The sequence below is a fragment of the Chiloscyllium plagiosum genome, unplaced genomic scaffold (genome assembly GCF_037043375.1).
Source record: "Chiloscyllium plagiosum isolate Xiang-an unplaced genomic scaffold, Cpla_swu_hap1 HiC_scaffold_5, whole genome shotgun sequence".
NCBI lineage: Eukaryota > Metazoa > Chordata > Chondrichthyes > Orectolobiformes > Hemiscylliidae > Chiloscyllium > Chiloscyllium plagiosum.
Window position 1 is genome coordinate 52,525,748 of NW_028270143.1, and position 17,520 is coordinate 52,543,267.

Below are 17,520 nucleotides of genomic sequence, written 5' to 3' on the forward strand. Positions count from 1 at the left end.
TTGATCCCGTGAAATTCCGATCTCTCCCCTTCAGCTTTTCTTTAGCACATTCCAGCAGTTTGCAGCTTCTGAGACGTGGCATTGCTCCGTCCCCTCAGTCTAAGTCAATGCTTACCGCAGGTACAGTCATTCAAACTACACTTGGGAAGAATTTATACAAAACTTCGGGTAATTATTAATCATTTGTAAAATAATGTAACTATTAAATTTGCACGATGATGTAATTCAGCTAAAAGTTTAGCGATAGTTTACCGTTACAATTGAACATCTGGAAAGTTTTGCTTTGATGGATGTTAACTTCTGGTTTATTTGTTCTTTTACTATTGTATGTTTTGTAATTGCAAGCTATTATTTTATATTCTATTATTACATTGAATCTTTTATATGGCTGTATTGTCTAAATATCAATTTCTGAAACAGTAATTGAGACCAGATGCCGTTTTCAACAAATTTTAAAAACGTCACAAAAAAAGACCAAGCTTTATAAATGTTAAAATGTATTTTCTCAATTGGCAAACGAACTGCTTGGATTTGTATTTGTCACCCACTTCAAGTATACGTTTTTAAAAAGTTTTAAAATGTAACATTCGACTTCAAAAAATTAAACACCAACAGTACTGACATTTATTTTTTTTGGAATCACACGTACTTCGATGGTAGTCCTGTCTTGACATTTTACATTCTCGATTTATTTTTATTTTACGATTACAGTTAGGGAGCAAGATAAACTAACAGCTGGTAGAGCAACTTAAAACCTGATGTTTTACTACACACACTATTCATGATTGCAAGGAACTAGATTAAATTAAAGATTAATACTACAATAAGTGATTGCGAGGGTCGAGTTGGAGTTAAGGTGAGGATTTATAATACAATAGTGATTGTGAGCCACCAATTAGAGTTGAGGTGATGATTTATACTATAATAGTGATTCTGAGGGCCTAGTTGGAGTTAAGGTGAGGATTAATAATACAAAAGTGATAGTGAGCCACCAATTGGAGTTAAATTGAGGATTAATACAATAATAGTGTTGGGAGGGTTTAGTTGGAGTTAAGGTGAGGATTAATAACACAGTACTTGATTGTGAGCCATCAATTGGAGTTAAAGTGAGGATTAATACTACAATAGTGATTGTGAGTCATCAGTTGGAGTTAATACTAAAATAGAATTAATACTGTAATAGTGTTGGAGACACCAGCTGGAGTTGGTGAGAATGAAGAGGCAGTGCAGTTCTCACCCTGGGCCGAGGGTGGCGCTGCTGCTGTTGGAGCAATGTGGCCGCACGCGCTCTCGCGCGGGTCTTTTCCGCGGGAAAAGCTGCTGCCTCTGCCGCAGGGACACATGGGAAATGGAGTTCCAGATGCAAAGTGCCGGCATATGACAATGAGTAATGTCCCAGAGAAACTACAAAACCCACAATGCAGCGAGCCTCCCGGGGCCACCAAACTTCCAAGATTACCATTATCTCTTAATCAAGTATCTAAATAAAAATGCCATTTCAAATCAAGCTACACACCATTTGACATCGGTTCCAAAATGCAGTATCCTACCACATATGGACAGAGAGAGCCAAGTCCAGTGACAGGGTTTTGACATCTGTCTTTCCATTCACTGAGAGGAGAGAATTCCTGCTTTTCCACTCATGGGATGATACTGAGACCTCCATGTACTGATAGCCAAATAAATTCAGTCATTTTACTGCTGTCCTGTTACCAACACTGTAAATATGTTCTTAATGCTTCCAATTTTCTACGGCTATTTCATATCTCATCCTCTCTCATCTCCTCAGGTACCAATAGCATCTTCACAGTCTCAACCACAAATAGGCCAGCTCCACAGCCATAATCTCTTCCTCTACGTCTGAGGAAAAAGGCATAGATCCCTCAGAAAAGGTACCAGCAAGACTGCCTCTTGCACCTTCCACTAGGTCAGATGCTGACGCCTCGGTGGATACTTCAGCAAAAGTACGGTCGGGATCATGTTCTAGTGAGTACATCACAGTTATATTTCCACAGCTCTTCAAGGAAGAAACATGCCAGGTCACTGGCAGAGACCAGGCACCCAAGGCAGGAGAGGATCCTATGGCGTCAACCATTAGCAACTTCATCCACGCACAAGCTGACATAGGACAGGACCAACAGGGAGGTTGTCAGATGCACTGGGTGAACTGACTTGGAGGTTAGAGGAGAGCAAGGTTTTTAAGAGAACAAGCGAGGACCTCCTGATATGCACCTTGGTCAAATTCATGAGGTGGGTGCTTGTCTCTCTGTACAATGAAAGATGCAAATGTACTCTGAGGTGTGCCATTGAAGTGGAGTACTGTATTCAAAGTGATTTGGAAATGTGTCCTGGTATGGCTGGTTCATGTCCGATGCCAGCCTCTGGTTTGGTGAGTAGGAGTGTGTAAGCAGTTGCTGCCCATGCAATGTAAACTGAGACTTTGGTGATTGCTTTCCAAGTTGGAAGCCCAGTGAAGCGAGCAGGGAGCCACCAGTTACCCACTCTGACTTTCAGGAAAGAATTTGACATGTCTAACTTCTATCCAGTGTGTGGGAGAATAGGATATCTATGAAGATTAGGTACGAATGGCAATAAGTACAAATAATGTTCTGGATCAGTGGTGCTGGAAGAGCACAGCAATTCAGGCAGCATCCGACGAGCAGCAAAATCGACGTTTTGGGCAAAAGCCCTTCATCAGGAATAAAGGCAGAGAGCTTGAAGCGTGGAAAGATAAGCTAGAGGAGGGTGGGGGTGGGGAGAAAGTAGCATAGAGTACAATAGATGAGTGGGGGAGGAGATGAAGGTGATAGGTCAGGGACGAGAGGGTGGAGTGGATAGGTGGTAAAAGGAGCTAGGCAGGACGGACAAGCCCGGACAAGTCAAGGGGACAGTGCGGAGCTGGAAGTTTGAAACTAGGATGAGGTGGGGGAAGGGGAAATGAGGAAGCTGTTGAAGTCCACATTGATGCCTGGGGTTGAAGTGTTCCGAGGTGGAAGATGAGGCGTCTGGTGGTGAGGGAGCGGCGGTGAAGGAGGCCCAGGACCTCCATGTCCTCGGCAGAGTGGGAGGGGGAGTTGAAATGTTGGGCCACGGGGCGGTTTGGTTGATTGGTGCGGGTGTCTTGGAGATGTTCCCTAAAGCGCTCTGCTAGGAGGTGCCCAGTCTCCCCAATGTAGAGGAGACCGCATCGGGAGCAACGGATGCAAAAAATGATATTAGTGGATGTGCAGGTAAAACTTTGATGGATGTGGAAGGCTCCTTTAGGGCCTTGGATAGAGGGGAGGGAGGAGGTGTGGGCACAGGTTTTACAGTTCCTGCGGTGGCAGGGGAAAGTGTCAGGATGGGAGGGTGGGTCGTAGGGGGGCGTGGACCTTACCAGGTAGTCACGGAGGGAACGGTCTTTGCGGAATGCGGAAAGGGGTGGGTAGGGAAATATATCCCTGGTGGTGGGGTCTTTTTGGAGGTGGCGGAAATGTCGGCAAATGACTTGGTTTATGCGAAGGTTGGTAGGGTGGAAGGTGAGGACCAGAGGCGTTCTGTCCTTGTTACGGTTGGAGGGGTGGGTTCTGAGGGCGGAGGTGCAGGATGTGGACGAGATGCGTTGGAGGGCATCTTTAACCACGTGGAAAGGGAAATTGTGGTCTCTAAAGAAGGAGGCCATCTGGTGTGTTCTATGGTGGAACTGGTCCTCCTGGGAGCAGATACGGCGGAGGCGGAGGAATTGGGAATACGGGATGGCATTTTTGCAAGAGATAGGGTGGGAAGAGGTGTAATCCAGGTAGCTGTGGGAGTCGGTGGGTTTGTAAAAAATGTCAGTGTCAAGTCGGTCATCACTCATGGACCTCTCCATCTCCATTATTCCCAATTCCTCCGCCTCCGCCGTATCTGCTCCCAGGAGGGTTCATGTGTTGCCTTTCTGTTCAGCATGGACTGAAAGCCAGAGAGCGTGTCATCAATCTAGGGATTGTCCGATATTGTCCTATCTCAATGTCACACCTAAAGCATATACCAGCAGCCTACATAGCAAATACATTGTATATGCATCAATCAAATGGTCGTGTCTCCAAGTCAAAGTGGAGTAGTCCTCAGTCAAGTCTGGGAGGGCTGCTGTCAGTCAGAGGAGGTGGGTTTCCTGTATGGTCAGTCAAGGGTTTCATCCAATATTAATCCAAGGGTACAAGCACGGTTCATCAGCACTCAGGGAGGTGCAGTACCAAAGATAAAGTGAGCATGAAGTGGCAGAGAAAGATGGTGGCATTTATCCTGGCATGGCGGAGATGGAAATTGATCTTTCTATGACATTGCTGCATATTCCTTCGGATAGTTGAAACCTCTGTGACCGTGGCATGTGGACTGACAAGGAATGGTGGCATAGCCTCCTCTGCTGGTCCTGAGGGGAGAGGAATGTCCTTCGCTGCATTACCCCATCCACAGGATCTCAAGGTCCCTGTCTGCAAAATGTCACACCAATTTGCACTTATTTACCACGTCCAAAGCAAATGTCATGTAGTATGCTGGGAAGCTGTAGATGGCCAGTGATTGAGCAAGTGCAAAATAGCCTTTTAAATAGCACTGGGGCCAGGGATCTTGGAATTTCCTAGTAGTAGCAAGTGGCCTACAGCAAATGGGAGATTTGGGCTAGTAGGGTGCCATGGGGGCATGGTGAGTACTTTGTGTGGGAGTTTAGGGTGATAAATGAGAAAACTCAACAGTCCTCATCGAGCAAAATCCTCCATGAACTGACTGTTAGCCAATTTCAAATAACATTCAGTCCACTGTATATGACCACACTGTACATCAACAATTACAGTTTATTTGTCAACATCTTTTCAAGCCACACCCAATTTTCCAGAATTCCATCAGTTATCTGCGCACAGTAATTAGTTCCCAGTCAGATAATCAGTTATTGCTAATTGAATGTTGGGAGCCAGTGGTGGGCACTCTCAGTTAAGTTTTGCCTAGTTTTACATTATTTTCAGTTCTCAAAACTGTAAATTAATTTTGAGAGGTTAAACTACATTTCAGTTGGAGATTACTTAGTCACAACTTGCCAGAAAACTCCCCACTCTCATCAGATTCTCAATTCTCATCCTTTATGATACACACTGTTTATGACCACTCTTGCTACAATGGTACAAATGATATTACATATCATTAATAATATTCCTTATAATCCACTCAACAATTTACAGTTCTTTGGATATATACATAAATTTACAATGTTATCATTATATTAACTTCACCATTTTCTCAAAGTATAATGTTCTGTTGACGATGTTATTCTTGCATTGCTTTTTCACCAAAACAGAATCTGAAGTCAACAATTATGTAGCACAGTTGAACTCACATTTTGTTAATACACCTGGAACTGTAAAAATATTGATTGGAGAAAACTACACTCGATATAATAGCAAAGGCAACTTAAATATATGTCACATCTTTAAAATTGTAAAATGGGTGTGTAGTGATTGTAACAAAGGTCAGCCAGGTGGACCTCATAGAATATGGGTTCCCTGATTGCAGCTGTTACCTTGATCCAATCAGGGAGCCCTGGCTGATAGCTATAAACAGGGTTTCCAAGGTTCTGCTCACTCTGAGGGCTGGCTCTGAGGAAGTCGGACAAGTACTATGCACACGTAAGGAAAGGGTGATGGAATACCGTCCTCTGTGGAATTATTTCAGGGTGCTTTATTGGAGCATGGTATATGTAAATTTGACACCAGGCCATGTAAGAAAATAAGCAGAAAGGATCCAAAAACTTGGTCTAACAAGGAAAATTAAGGAATTAGAGGGGGGAAATATAGAGAGATTTGGGAAGGTAATTCCAGATCTTTAGCTAAAGGCACAGTCATTAATGATGGGCTGAAGAAAATAGGTGTTGCGCAAAAGTTTTGATATGAAGAAACACAGAGTTCTTGAAAGGTGGTAGTACTGGAGGAAGTTACAAAAATATGGAGCGTGAAACAATGAAGGGATTTGAAATTGTGGATGAAAATTTTAAATTGGAGACATCACTGAACCAGGAAATGAACCAAATAAGGGTGATTGAATGGAGCCAGATATGAGTCAGAATATTGTACATAGGTAGCATTTAAAATGTTTATTTCCCATGTTAGTATAAAGTTAATTTGAAAATTTTAGTGGCAGCCACATCAAACAAAAGTGTTAAAGTTGATTTGATTTTATTTCTCTGAAAATGATCTCAGGGATCTGAAATTACAACTATTCATCTATGAGTTTTAATGAAACATCCCTATAGCATCCGAGAAACATTATACAACTAAGTATCTAAAGTAAAAGTGCCATCAGTTTTCTGATTTACAGCTGCTTCTCTCCAAGCTTCAATTAGAATACTTGGCAATTTGGCAATGAATTAAATCATTCTTAATTCATACGGTTTTATATGTGGATTTTATAGCATCCATTGAAAACCATGAGCACAATGGGATATGACCTCACAAACAAAAGAACAACGATTGCCCAACATTCAATGTTCTTAGAAGTATAATTTAATTTATTCATTCTGATAATACAAAGTATTGAATAAAACTTTTTCTTAGATATAATCTCATAATTTACAATTCTTTGGTATTATAAATCGACAAATAATGAACTATTTCAATAGCAATTACATTAAGGAGAACCATGTTAAATATAAAGGAGCAAATTTTGTTTCCTTGTGAAAATTATGATTCAGGGAATCTAAAATGATTTGAAGTTAAGATGCAATCCATGATCTAATTCACATTCATTTTCTTTCAAAACATCCATTATTAATCAGTGAGGAAGTGTGTTAATATTAATTGCTATTCTTTCCATTTGTTTTTATATCTGGAGTTTGCAGCATGCCTAGAAACCTTAAATAAGATCCTCAAGGTGAAGGTCAAGGTTGATTTGTGATTCTGAACACTGGCTTGAGAAGGTATGGTTTAGTTTAATATTCAAATCATTATTTAGCACAGGTAGACACAATTTATTTATATGTGTTTGATGTTCATTGTGGGAAAACTGTCAACATTTGTCACTCAGCCCAGAACGTTTGGATAAATGCGAACTGACTATTGAGTCAGCATGGCTTTGTCAAGTATAAGTCATGTCTGGTTAATCCAGTTTAATTCTTTGAGGATGTCACTAATAAGATAAGCAAAGTATCTACAAACATTATCCATTTGTACTTAGAGAAAACACTAAATATGATTTCACAAAACAAAATTAACAAAAAATGAGTGGACAGAGTTAGAGGTACATGTTGTCTTGGTTTATAACTTAGCTATAAGACAGGATGAGAGTGAGATAAAGGGAGGTATTCTGATTGGCAAGATGTGGCAAATTGTCTTCCCGTTGATTTTGTTCCGGAGCCTCAACATGCCACAATATTTAGAAATGATTTGGATGAATGAATGCAAAGTTAAAAATCTAAATTTACAGAAAAATGGGAGAAGGCAGTTTTAAAAGGGACATTGGCAGATTGACTTATGGCAAAAGGAAATTGAGTATAATGTGGAAATGTATAAATCACCCATATTAAACCGAGAAGGAAAAATCAAAATATTTTCAAGACAGGCAGAAGATGTGGAGGAGTGAAAAGATTTTGGAGTTCAAATGCACAACTCCTTAAAATTTATAAGGTATAAAAAGAAATGAAAAAAAACTAATGGGATATTGGCCTAATTGCAAAGGGCCTCACTTGCAAAAAATAAGATGAAGTTATGCTTTAGTTGCATTGATACATTGACCCCATCCAAAGTACTAAAGTACTACATTCAGTTTTCAGTTCAACTCAGAAAAAATATATTGGTCTTTGAAGAATTGGAACACAGTGCAGGTTCATCAGATGCTGTTGCATTGTTTTGAAACTTTGAGAGGGAAAAAACATCAAAACAATGACATTTTAAAGGGAAGAAAGACAGACAAAGAAAGAAAGAAAGGGAAAGAGAGAAAGAAACCTGACACAGCAGTGAATCTGCACAGTTACTGCCTTTGCTGTTTGAGTTCATGTATCCCTGGACACCGGAGAGCATCTAGGAAAAACTAACAAACAGCGAAATTCACAGCTGACCTTGGAGGAACCAGCACAGGAACAGATATGTGCATAGTTTTTAATGTGTAACCTTGCTGAAAGTCTGCAGTACTGAATAGAGTGGGTTCTTGCTTGATTATATGTTGTATTGAAATCTGTCTCTTGATTAAATTTTAAAAAACATAAACCATAACTACTGAGTTAGCCTGGAACACTGTTTGTTAGGGCAAAAAGACGGTGCTATTTTCTGGGTCTGTAGATTGTGAAGGAGTAAATATGGCCTTTATTAGAGTAATATGCTCTTCCTGTTAGATGTGGGAGTTTACTGTTACTGATGATTATGTCTGCAGTAAAAGTGTTTGGTTGCGAATCTTATCAGATCACATGGATCAATTGGAGGGACAGTTAGAGGCAATGAGGAATTTACAAGAGCTGGGGGTGTGATAGATGGCAGTTATAGGAAGTGAGAAAATTCACAGATAGAGTCAGCTAGATGGGTTAACTCCAAGAAAGATAGGAGGGGTAGGCAGATAGTGCAGGAATTTTCTGTGGCTATCCCCATTTCAAACAAGTATACTGTTTTGGAAAATGTAGGGGGTGATGGACTCTCAGGGTAACATAGCATGAACAGCTAAGTTTCTAGTATCGAGACAGGCTCTAATACAATGAGGGGTATTTTGGGTTCCAAGCGATCGATTGTGATTGGGGACTCTCTAGTCAGATGCTTAGACAGACATTTCTGCAGCCAGCAGTGAAAAATCAGAACAGTGTGTTGCCTCCCTAGTGCCATGATCAAGGATGTCTCAGAAATGGTGCAGAATGTTCTCAAAGGGGAGAGGGACCAGCAGGAGGTCATTGTATACATTGGAACCAATGATATAGGAAGGGAAAAGGTTGAGATTCTGAAGGGAGAGTATAGAAAGTTAGGCAGGAATTTAAAAAGGAGGTCCTCAAGAGGAGTAATATCTGAATTATTCCCAGTCCTATGACCTAGTGAGGGTAGGAATAGGAGGATAGAGCAGATGAATGCATAGCTGAGGAGTTGGTGCATGGGAGAAGGGTTCACATTTTTGGATCATTGGGATCTCTTCTGAGGTAGAAGTGACCTGTACAAGAAGGATGTATTGCACCTAAATTGGAAGGAGACTAATATCCTGGCAGAGAGATTTGCTAGAACTGCTTGGGAAGATTTAAACTAGTAAGGTTGGGGAGGGACCCAGGGAGGTAGTGAGGAAAAGAGATAGTTGGTACAGTTGGAAAAGGGAGTGATTCAAACAGTCAGGGCAGGACAGAACAAAGTAGGACTGATCAATTAGGATTAGATTACTTAGAGTGTGGAAACAGGCCCTTCGGCCCATCAAGTCCACACTGACCCTCCGAAGAGCAACCCACGCAGACACCTAACACTACGGGCAATTTAGCATGGCCAATTCACCTAACCTGCACATTTTTGGACTGTGGGAGGAAACCAGAGTAAACCCACGCAGAATGTGCGAACTCCAAACAGTCGCCTAAGGCGGGAATTGAACCCGGGTGTCTAGTGCTGTGAGGCAGCAGTGCTGACCACTGCGCCACCTTGCCGCCCATAAACTGCATTTATTTCAATGCAAGAGACTTAACAGGGAAGACAGATGAACTCAGGGCACGGTTAGGAACATGGGAATGGAACATCATAGCATTACACAAATGTGGCTCAGGGATGGACAGGACTGGCAGCTTAATGTTCCAGGATACAAATGCTATAAGAAAGATAGAAAGGGAGGCAAGAGAGGAGGGGGAGTTTTTGATAAGGAATAGTATTACTGCTGTATTACTTAGGGAAGATATTCCTGGGAATACATTCAGGAAAGTTATTTGGGTGGAACTGAGAAATTACAAAGGGATGATCACCTTATTGAGATTGTATTATAGACCCCCTAATAGTCAGCAGGAAACTGAGAAACAAACTTGTAAGGAGATCTCAGTTATCTGTAAGAATAATAGGGTCGTTATGGTAGGGGATTTTAACTTTCCAAACATACACTGGGACTGCCATAGAGTTAAGGATTTAGATGGAGAGGAATTTGTTAAGTGTGTACAAGAAAATGTTCTACTTCAATAAGTGTATGTAGATACCGGGAGAAGGTGCAAAACCTGACGTATTCTTGGGAAATAAGGCAGGACAGGTGAGGTGTCAGTGGGGGAGCACTTTGGGGCCAGCGATCATAATTCTATTAGTTTTAAAATAGCGATGGAAAAGGATAGACCAGATCTAAAAGTTGAAGTTCTAAATTGGAGAAAGGCTAATTTTGAAGGTATTAGGCAGGAACTTTCAAAAGCTGATTGGGAGCAGATGTTCACAGGTAAAGCAACGACTGGAAAATGGGAAGCCTTCAGAAATGAGATAATGAGAGTCCAGAGACAGGATATTCCTGTTAGGGTGAGAGGAAAGGTTGGTAGGTGTAGGGAATGCTGCTTGATGAGAGAAATTGAGGTTTTGGTTAAGAAAAAGGATGCCTATGACAATTATAGACAGGAGAAATAGAGTATAGAAGAGTTAGAAGAGTATAAAAGCAGTAGGAGTATACTTAAGAGGGAAATCAGGAGTGCAGAAATGGGACATGAGATAGCTTTGGCAAATAGGATTAAGGAGAATCCAAAGGGTTTTTATAAATACATTAGGGACAAAAGGGTAACTAAGGAGAGATTAGGACCCCTCAAAGATCACCAAGGCAGCCAATGTGTGGAGTTCTCGGAGATGGGGAAATAGATGGTGACATCTTGAAAAATGCCCATATTACAGAGGATGAGATGCTGGATATCTTGAAATGCATAAAAGTAGATAAATCCCAAGACCTGATCAGGTGTACCCTAGCACTCTGTGGGAAGCTAGGGAAGTGATTGCTGGGCCTCTTGCCGCGATATTTGCATCATCAGTGGTCACAGGTAAGGTGCCGGAAGGCTGGGGGGGTGGCTAATATGGTGGCACTTTTTAAGATAGGTGATAAGAAAAAGCCAGGGAACTATAGACCAATCACCCTGGCAGGCAAGTTGTTGGACGGAATCCTGAGGGACAGGATCTACATGTATTTGAAAAGGCAAGGACTGATTAGGGTTAGTCAGCATGGCTTTGTGTGTGGGAGATCATGTCTCATGAACTTGTTTGAGTTCTTTGAAGAAGTAACAAAGAGGATTGATGGGGGCAGAGTAGTAGAGGTGATCTATATGGACTTCAGTAAGGGATTCAATAAGGTTCCTCATGGGAGACTGGTTAGCAAGGTTAGATCTCATGGAATACTAGCCATTTGGATACAGAACTGGCTGGAAGGTGGAAGACAGAGGGTGGTGGTGGAGGGTTACTTTTCAGACAGGAAGCCTGTGACCGGTGGTATGTCACAAGGATCGGTGCTGGGTCCACTTCTTTACGTCATTTATATAAATGATTTGGATGTGAACATAGGAGATATAAATAGTAAGTTTGCAGATGACACCAAAATTGGAGATGTAGTAGACAGCGAAGAAGGTTACCTCAGATTACAACGAGATCTTGATCAGATGGGCCAATGGGCTGAGGAGTGGCAGATGCAGTTTAATTTAGATAAGTGTGAGGTGCTGCATTTTGGAAAAGCAAATCAGAGCAGGACGTATAAACTTAATGGTAAGGTCCAAGGGAATGTTACTAAACAAAGAGACCTTGGAGTGCAGGATCATAGCTCCTTGAAAGTAGAGTTGCAGGTAAATAGGATAGTGAAGAAGGGATTTGGTATGCTTTCCTTTTTTGGTCAGAGCATTGAGTATAGGTATTGGGAGGTCGTGTTGCAGTTATACAGGACATTGGTTAGGCCACTTTGGAATATTGTGTGCAATTCTGGTCTCCTTCCTATGGGAAGGATGTTGTGAAACTTGAAAGGGTTCAGAAAAGATTTACAAGGATGTTGCCAGAGTTGGAGAATTTGAGCTATAGGGAGAGGCTGAATAGGCTGGGGCTGTTTTCCCTTGAGTGTCAGATACTTAGGAGACTAAGGAGTGATCTTATAGAGGTTTGTAAAATCATGAGGGGCATGGATAGGATAAATAGATATTGTCTTTTCCCTGGGGTGGGGCAGTGCAGAACTAGAGGGTATAGATTAGATTCCCTACAGTGTGGAAACAGGCCCTTCAGCCCAACAAGTCCACATCAACCCTCTGAAGAGTAACCAACCCAGACCCATTTCCCTCTGACTAATGCACCTAACACTATGGGCAAAGTAGAATGGCCAGTTCACCTGACCTGCACATCTTTAGACTGGGGAAGGAAAGCCTCTCAGACACAGGGAGAATGTGCAAACTCCACACAGACAGTCGCCCAAAGCTGGAATCAAACCTGGGTCCCTGGCTCTGTGAGGCAGCAGTGCTAACCACTGAGCCACCATGCCACCCCATAGGTTCAGGGTGAGAGGGGAAAGATATAAAAGGGACCTAAGGGGCAACATTTTCACGCTGAGGGTGGTGTGTGTATGGATTGAGTTGCCATAGGAAAAGGTGAAGGCCAGTACAATTACAGCATTTAAAAGATATCTGGATGGGTATATGAATAGGAAGGGTTTAGAGGGATATGGGCTAAGTGCTGGCAAATAGGACTAGATTAGGTTGGGATATCTGGTCGGCATGGACGAGATGGACCAAAGGGTCTGTTTCCATGCTGTATATCTCTATGACTCTGACTCTAATTATGTAGGGATTTAAAGAGTTAAGTTAGGAGAACAGTTTGCACAAACTTGGCTTGTATTCCTTTGAGTAAAAAGGACTGCGATATAATTGCATCAAGGTCTTTAAGTTCTTAAATTGATTCGGTAAGGCTTATTTCAAGAAACTATTCCCTCCAACAAGAGAATCAAAACTACACTGACATCATCTTAAATTTGGAATAACACTTTCACACAATGGTTAGTGAAATCTGGAATTCTTTCCCTTAAAACATTGTGGATTCAAGAACAGTTTATTTTCAAGGCTGATGTCTATACATTTCTTTTTTTAATCAGGTAATTAATCAAGGATATGGAGCTAAAGCAGGTGTGATTTAATGAATGATGAAGCAGACTCAAAGATGCCTTTTCCTCTTCCCCTGTCTCAAAGTGAGAAACTTCTTTATTTTTAACACAATAGTAATTATTAACTGTAATTAAAAATAGTATTTTCCTGGTTAGCATAACCTTCAGTTGAAACATTGCAATAAAAGGTCGCATTAAAGAGGAGACTGTTCAAGTTGATGGAGCAGGTTGTTTTTCAGGGATCTGATATTGCCCGAAGTAACGATGCTCTCAATTGCCTGATACACATTGTGTTTCTCTCTAAATTTTCATGTATCAGTTTGGAAATTTGTTTGTATTATTATTTCTTATTCCATCTGTTTTTATGTCTGGATTTTGCAACATTCCTGGAAATCTCTAACATATAGGACATCATTCTATAAGCAGTGAGGGAAACGGATTTCCCAACACTTACGCTTTTAAAAGGTATGCTTTCTATTAATGCAAACAATCTGAAGAACAGCACTTACTAATGATACAATGCATCATTCATAAAATATTGTCATGGACAGATCCCATCATTTACAAGTCTTCAGATTTATAAATAACAGATAACTTTACTATCATTGAACAGAGTATATATAACAGCACTATCAAACAATAATCTTTCAATTGTCTATGTTGTCTCCTCTTTGAATGCTCATAAGTGTAGTGCATTGAATTCAAATCATTATTGCTGGAAGACAGAAAAAAAATTAAAGTTGTAGTTATTCTTACCATATGTCAGAATCTATTTAAATTACTGTTTTGCTTGTTAATATGAAATTATGTTGAAACATTTTACCAACACTGTAAGAAAAGAGGGCCACATTAATTATGTTGGAGCATGTTGTATTTCTCTGTGAAAATGATGAAATAGGGGATCTGAAATCACCTGAAGTTAAGATGCCATCCATTTCCTGATTCACATTCTTCTTTTGTCTATACTTCTACAGGTATATTTATCAGATTTCTAATTATTTATCATGTTTATTTTGTATCTGCATTTTACAAGGTTCTTGGAAACCCAGAAGATGATGACATCCTTCAGACAATAAGGAATTAAATTTAGGAGTGACTGGGGACACTGCCCAATGTAGAAGAAATTTTACTACATTAAATAAACATGCCCGGGAAATAATCAAGTTTTCTTGTTTGCCTTTCCATCAAGGACTGAATGTTTCTTGGGAAATGTCATTAATATTTTATCCATTATAAAATTCTTGCTAATCTGCCATTCTCAACTCTAGGATGTGGGTACAATTACAATGTTTAAAATACATTTAGATAAGTACATGAATAGGAAAGATTTGGAGAGATATGGGCCAGGAGCAGGCAGGTAGGACTAGTTTAGTTTGGGATTATGTTGAGCATGGATTGATTGGGCTGAAGGGTCTGTTTCCATGCTGTATGACTCTAAATAAGTTACTCGTTTGATGATAGTATTATGTATTAAGTCCAGTTCTTTACAACCTCAGTTGAATACAAAATTGTTGTCTTCATCTGCAAACTTCTCATTGTTCCATTACTTTTAAATGTACAACTCATTAAGTCCAATGTGTCAATGTTTATCAATTGTTTTTTTCAATATTAGCTATCTTTTGATACCTCTTTCTAATCTCCACAACTATTCATTGAACTTTCAGCCATTTTACTCCATACTCCACAACTATTTTCCTGAACACTAATGCTTTGCTAATATTTGTGTCTTCTAGCTGTTAACTCCCCTGCCAGTGAAAACAATTGGTCCTTATTTAACCTATTAAAAACCTGGATTGTCTTGGAATGTAAGAACCTGTATTTAATACCCCCAAAACCTTCTATGCTGTAGGAGAACATTCCAACTTCTGTAGTCTTTTCACTAAACAGAAGACTCTTATCCTGATACAATTCCAGTAAATCTTGGCGCCTTTTCCAAGGCCTTGGCATCTTTCTGAAAGAATGGTGTCCAGAATTGGACGCAATGTGACCCATTTTAACTTGTGCAAGTCGGTGGGCTTTGAATAAATTAAAATGAGGTCCAATGTATCCACTTATGCCTAACACATGAATTATACAGCTTTAGCATCATTTTTTTGCTTTCACAATCTACCAACGTTTATAAAACCCAGAATCTCATAGTCATTTAATAGGTTTATCAATTTGTCAGGCCACTTTTGAAGATTTCCACACCAGAGTGTTTTTGGTTCTTCTATAAATGACTGAGATTGCCAAGAGGTTAAAAAGTGCTCTATTGCCATGTTCATGCAAATTAAAAGTTATTAGGCTCAAATATTCTCTGGAAATAAACAAACTGCCTTGGTTCCAGGAGTACACTGTGATAATTCTAATGTTTTTGCACAGTTATAATTGTAGATATTGTTTTCATTAGATCTCCAATGTGTTATATAAGTATATTGCAATAATATTGAAACAGTACATCCCAAACCGGAATCAAATTGAAGACAATTTAATTATTTCACATTAATATTTCTCACAAATCTTTGCATTTAACATATTTTTAACAATGTGAAAATTTATTTTCCTGCATTTCATATTCATTATGTATCATAGCTTGAAACTTTTACTAATTTCTAAACTGTGTGCTAAAATAAAATGAAAAGTGAATAATTCGATTTGCTGTCCATTAGAAGGGTAGTTATCAGCATTAGCTGCCTCAGATCTTCTATTTTCTATTAATTCTTTAACTACATAATCAGAGGAAAATTTACAATCTCTGGGATATGAAGTAAAATACAGAGTGTACTGTTTACACGAGTCTCCAAAACCGAATGATAAAGTTATGTTTTGTTATTATTTAGTTTTGTGATTGAATCCAAAAGACAGAGTATTTTTATTGACCTACTTTACTGCAATTCAAAACTGACATAGAGTCATAGAGATGTACAGCATGGAGACAGACCCTTCGGTCCAACCCATCCATGCCGTGTTTCATGATTGCTGAGAACAATGTAATTCCATCACACAAAAAATCTTGTTTTTTAAGAAAACAGTTTAATAGGGCTGAAGCAAGTTCACAGACTCATCAATAAAATTGTTTCTGATTTCTGCAGTAGTGTTTGGCAATGTAATTAAAATAACACTAATGTTGGAAGACCGATACAATGATGGGAAAACTAAGTTTAATCTCTTTCAGTGTGATGGGGAGAGATCAAGAATATGAGAAAAATTTGGTAATAAAGTGGGAAAAATATAGTGAGAAAAATATGAGAAGAATTTGGTAATAAACTTATAGTGTAAGATACAGGAAACGACATTTAAATTGTGATTGTCTCAGATACTTCAAAAGGTCTGACAGAAGAAACAAATCCTCAGCTCAGAACTAAATCTTTTAGTTTTCTCTTAATGCTCTTTTGTTTCTCAATGTAATGCTTTCAGCACAGATGATACTGGACACTTCATCTATCTCAACCTAATTTTCTAATGAAATGTTTGTATGTAACATTCTCCACAAGAATTTGAGAAGTTCAACTTTTCAAATATTTACCAAATTCTTCCTTTACTGGCCTAATGCCAAAATGCTCCAAGAGAGAGATCCTGTCAATATAAAGTATTCTCTCAAAGCCTTCACATTTATGGCCTTGTATTTCAAACTGAAAAAAAGTATATTTCAAACTGTATAAATAGACATGGTAATAATACCAAAATGCATTGAAAATTTCCATACCACAGTAAGTTTTGAGTAATAATTTTTAAAAATTGTTTATGAAGCGCTGTATTCCTTGACAATGGTACCCCTTCATCATTGACTCCGATATTGACAAATCTTCTAAACTGAAACCCATTTAATTGTATCTTTTAACATGAGACCTGCTTTTCTAATCAACCTATTTAAGGTTGTTATTATATACCTTTGGAGCAGGTAGGTCTTGAACCCAGGCCTCCTAGCCTAGGAGTAGGAACACTACCAATCTGCCACAAGAGGGCCTGACTGTAGTATTTACAGAATCTTGTAAGAACTGCAGATGCTGGACATCAGTAACAAAAGCAGAAATTGCTGGAAAGGCTCAGCAGGTCTAGCAGCATCTGTGGAGAGACATAAGAGTTGATGTTTTAGGTTCAGTGACCCTTCAGAACAGTTTTGAGATGTTCCAGTACTGAGGAAGGGTCACAGAACCCAAAACATTAACTCTGATTTCTTTCCACATATTCTATCAGACATACTAAGCCCTTTCCAGTAATTTCTGTTTTTGTGTAGAATTTATAGTTCAATAAATGTGGGTGGCACAGTGGTGAGCACTGCTGCCTCGCAGCGCTAGAGACCCGCGTTCAATTCCCGACTCAGGCGACTGACTGTGTGGAGTTTGCACGTTCTCCCCGTGTCTGCGTGGGTTTCCTCCGGGGGCTCCGGTTTCCTCCCACAGTCCAAAGATGTGCAAGTCAGGCGAATTGGCCATGCTAAATTGCCCGTAGTGTTAGGTAAAGGGGTAAATGTAGGGGTATGGGTGGGTTACGCTCGGCGGGTCAGTGTGG

At 39.9% G+C, this 17,520-nt stretch overlaps 2 long non-coding RNA genes and 1 other non-coding gene across 3 annotated transcripts; all 3 read left to right on the forward strand.

The window, feature by feature from the left end:
• The first annotated feature begins 92 nt into the window (after nucleotides 1–92).
• On the forward strand, nucleotides 93–6,925 carry LOC122549857 (uncharacterized). Its single transcript, XR_015757105.1, has 3 exons — nucleotides 93–168; nucleotides 1,790–1,986; nucleotides 6,838–6,925. It is a non-coding gene; the product is annotated as an uncharacterized LOC122549857 (long non-coding RNA).
• A 6,082-nt stretch (nucleotides 6,926–13,007) lies between these two features.
• Nucleotides 13,008–17,257, forward strand: LOC148149928 (uncharacterized). The gene is made up of 3 exons (XR_015757188.1): nucleotides 13,008–13,113; nucleotides 13,437–13,494; nucleotides 14,063–17,257. It is a non-coding gene; the product is annotated as an uncharacterized LOC148149928 (long non-coding RNA).
• LOC122550399 (small nucleolar RNA SNORD123) lies at nucleotides 13,909–13,977 on the forward strand. The gene has a single exon (XR_006311846.1). It is a non-coding gene; the product is annotated as a small nucleolar RNA SNORD123 (small nucleolar RNA).
• Nucleotides 17,258–17,520: the final 263 nt, after the last annotated feature.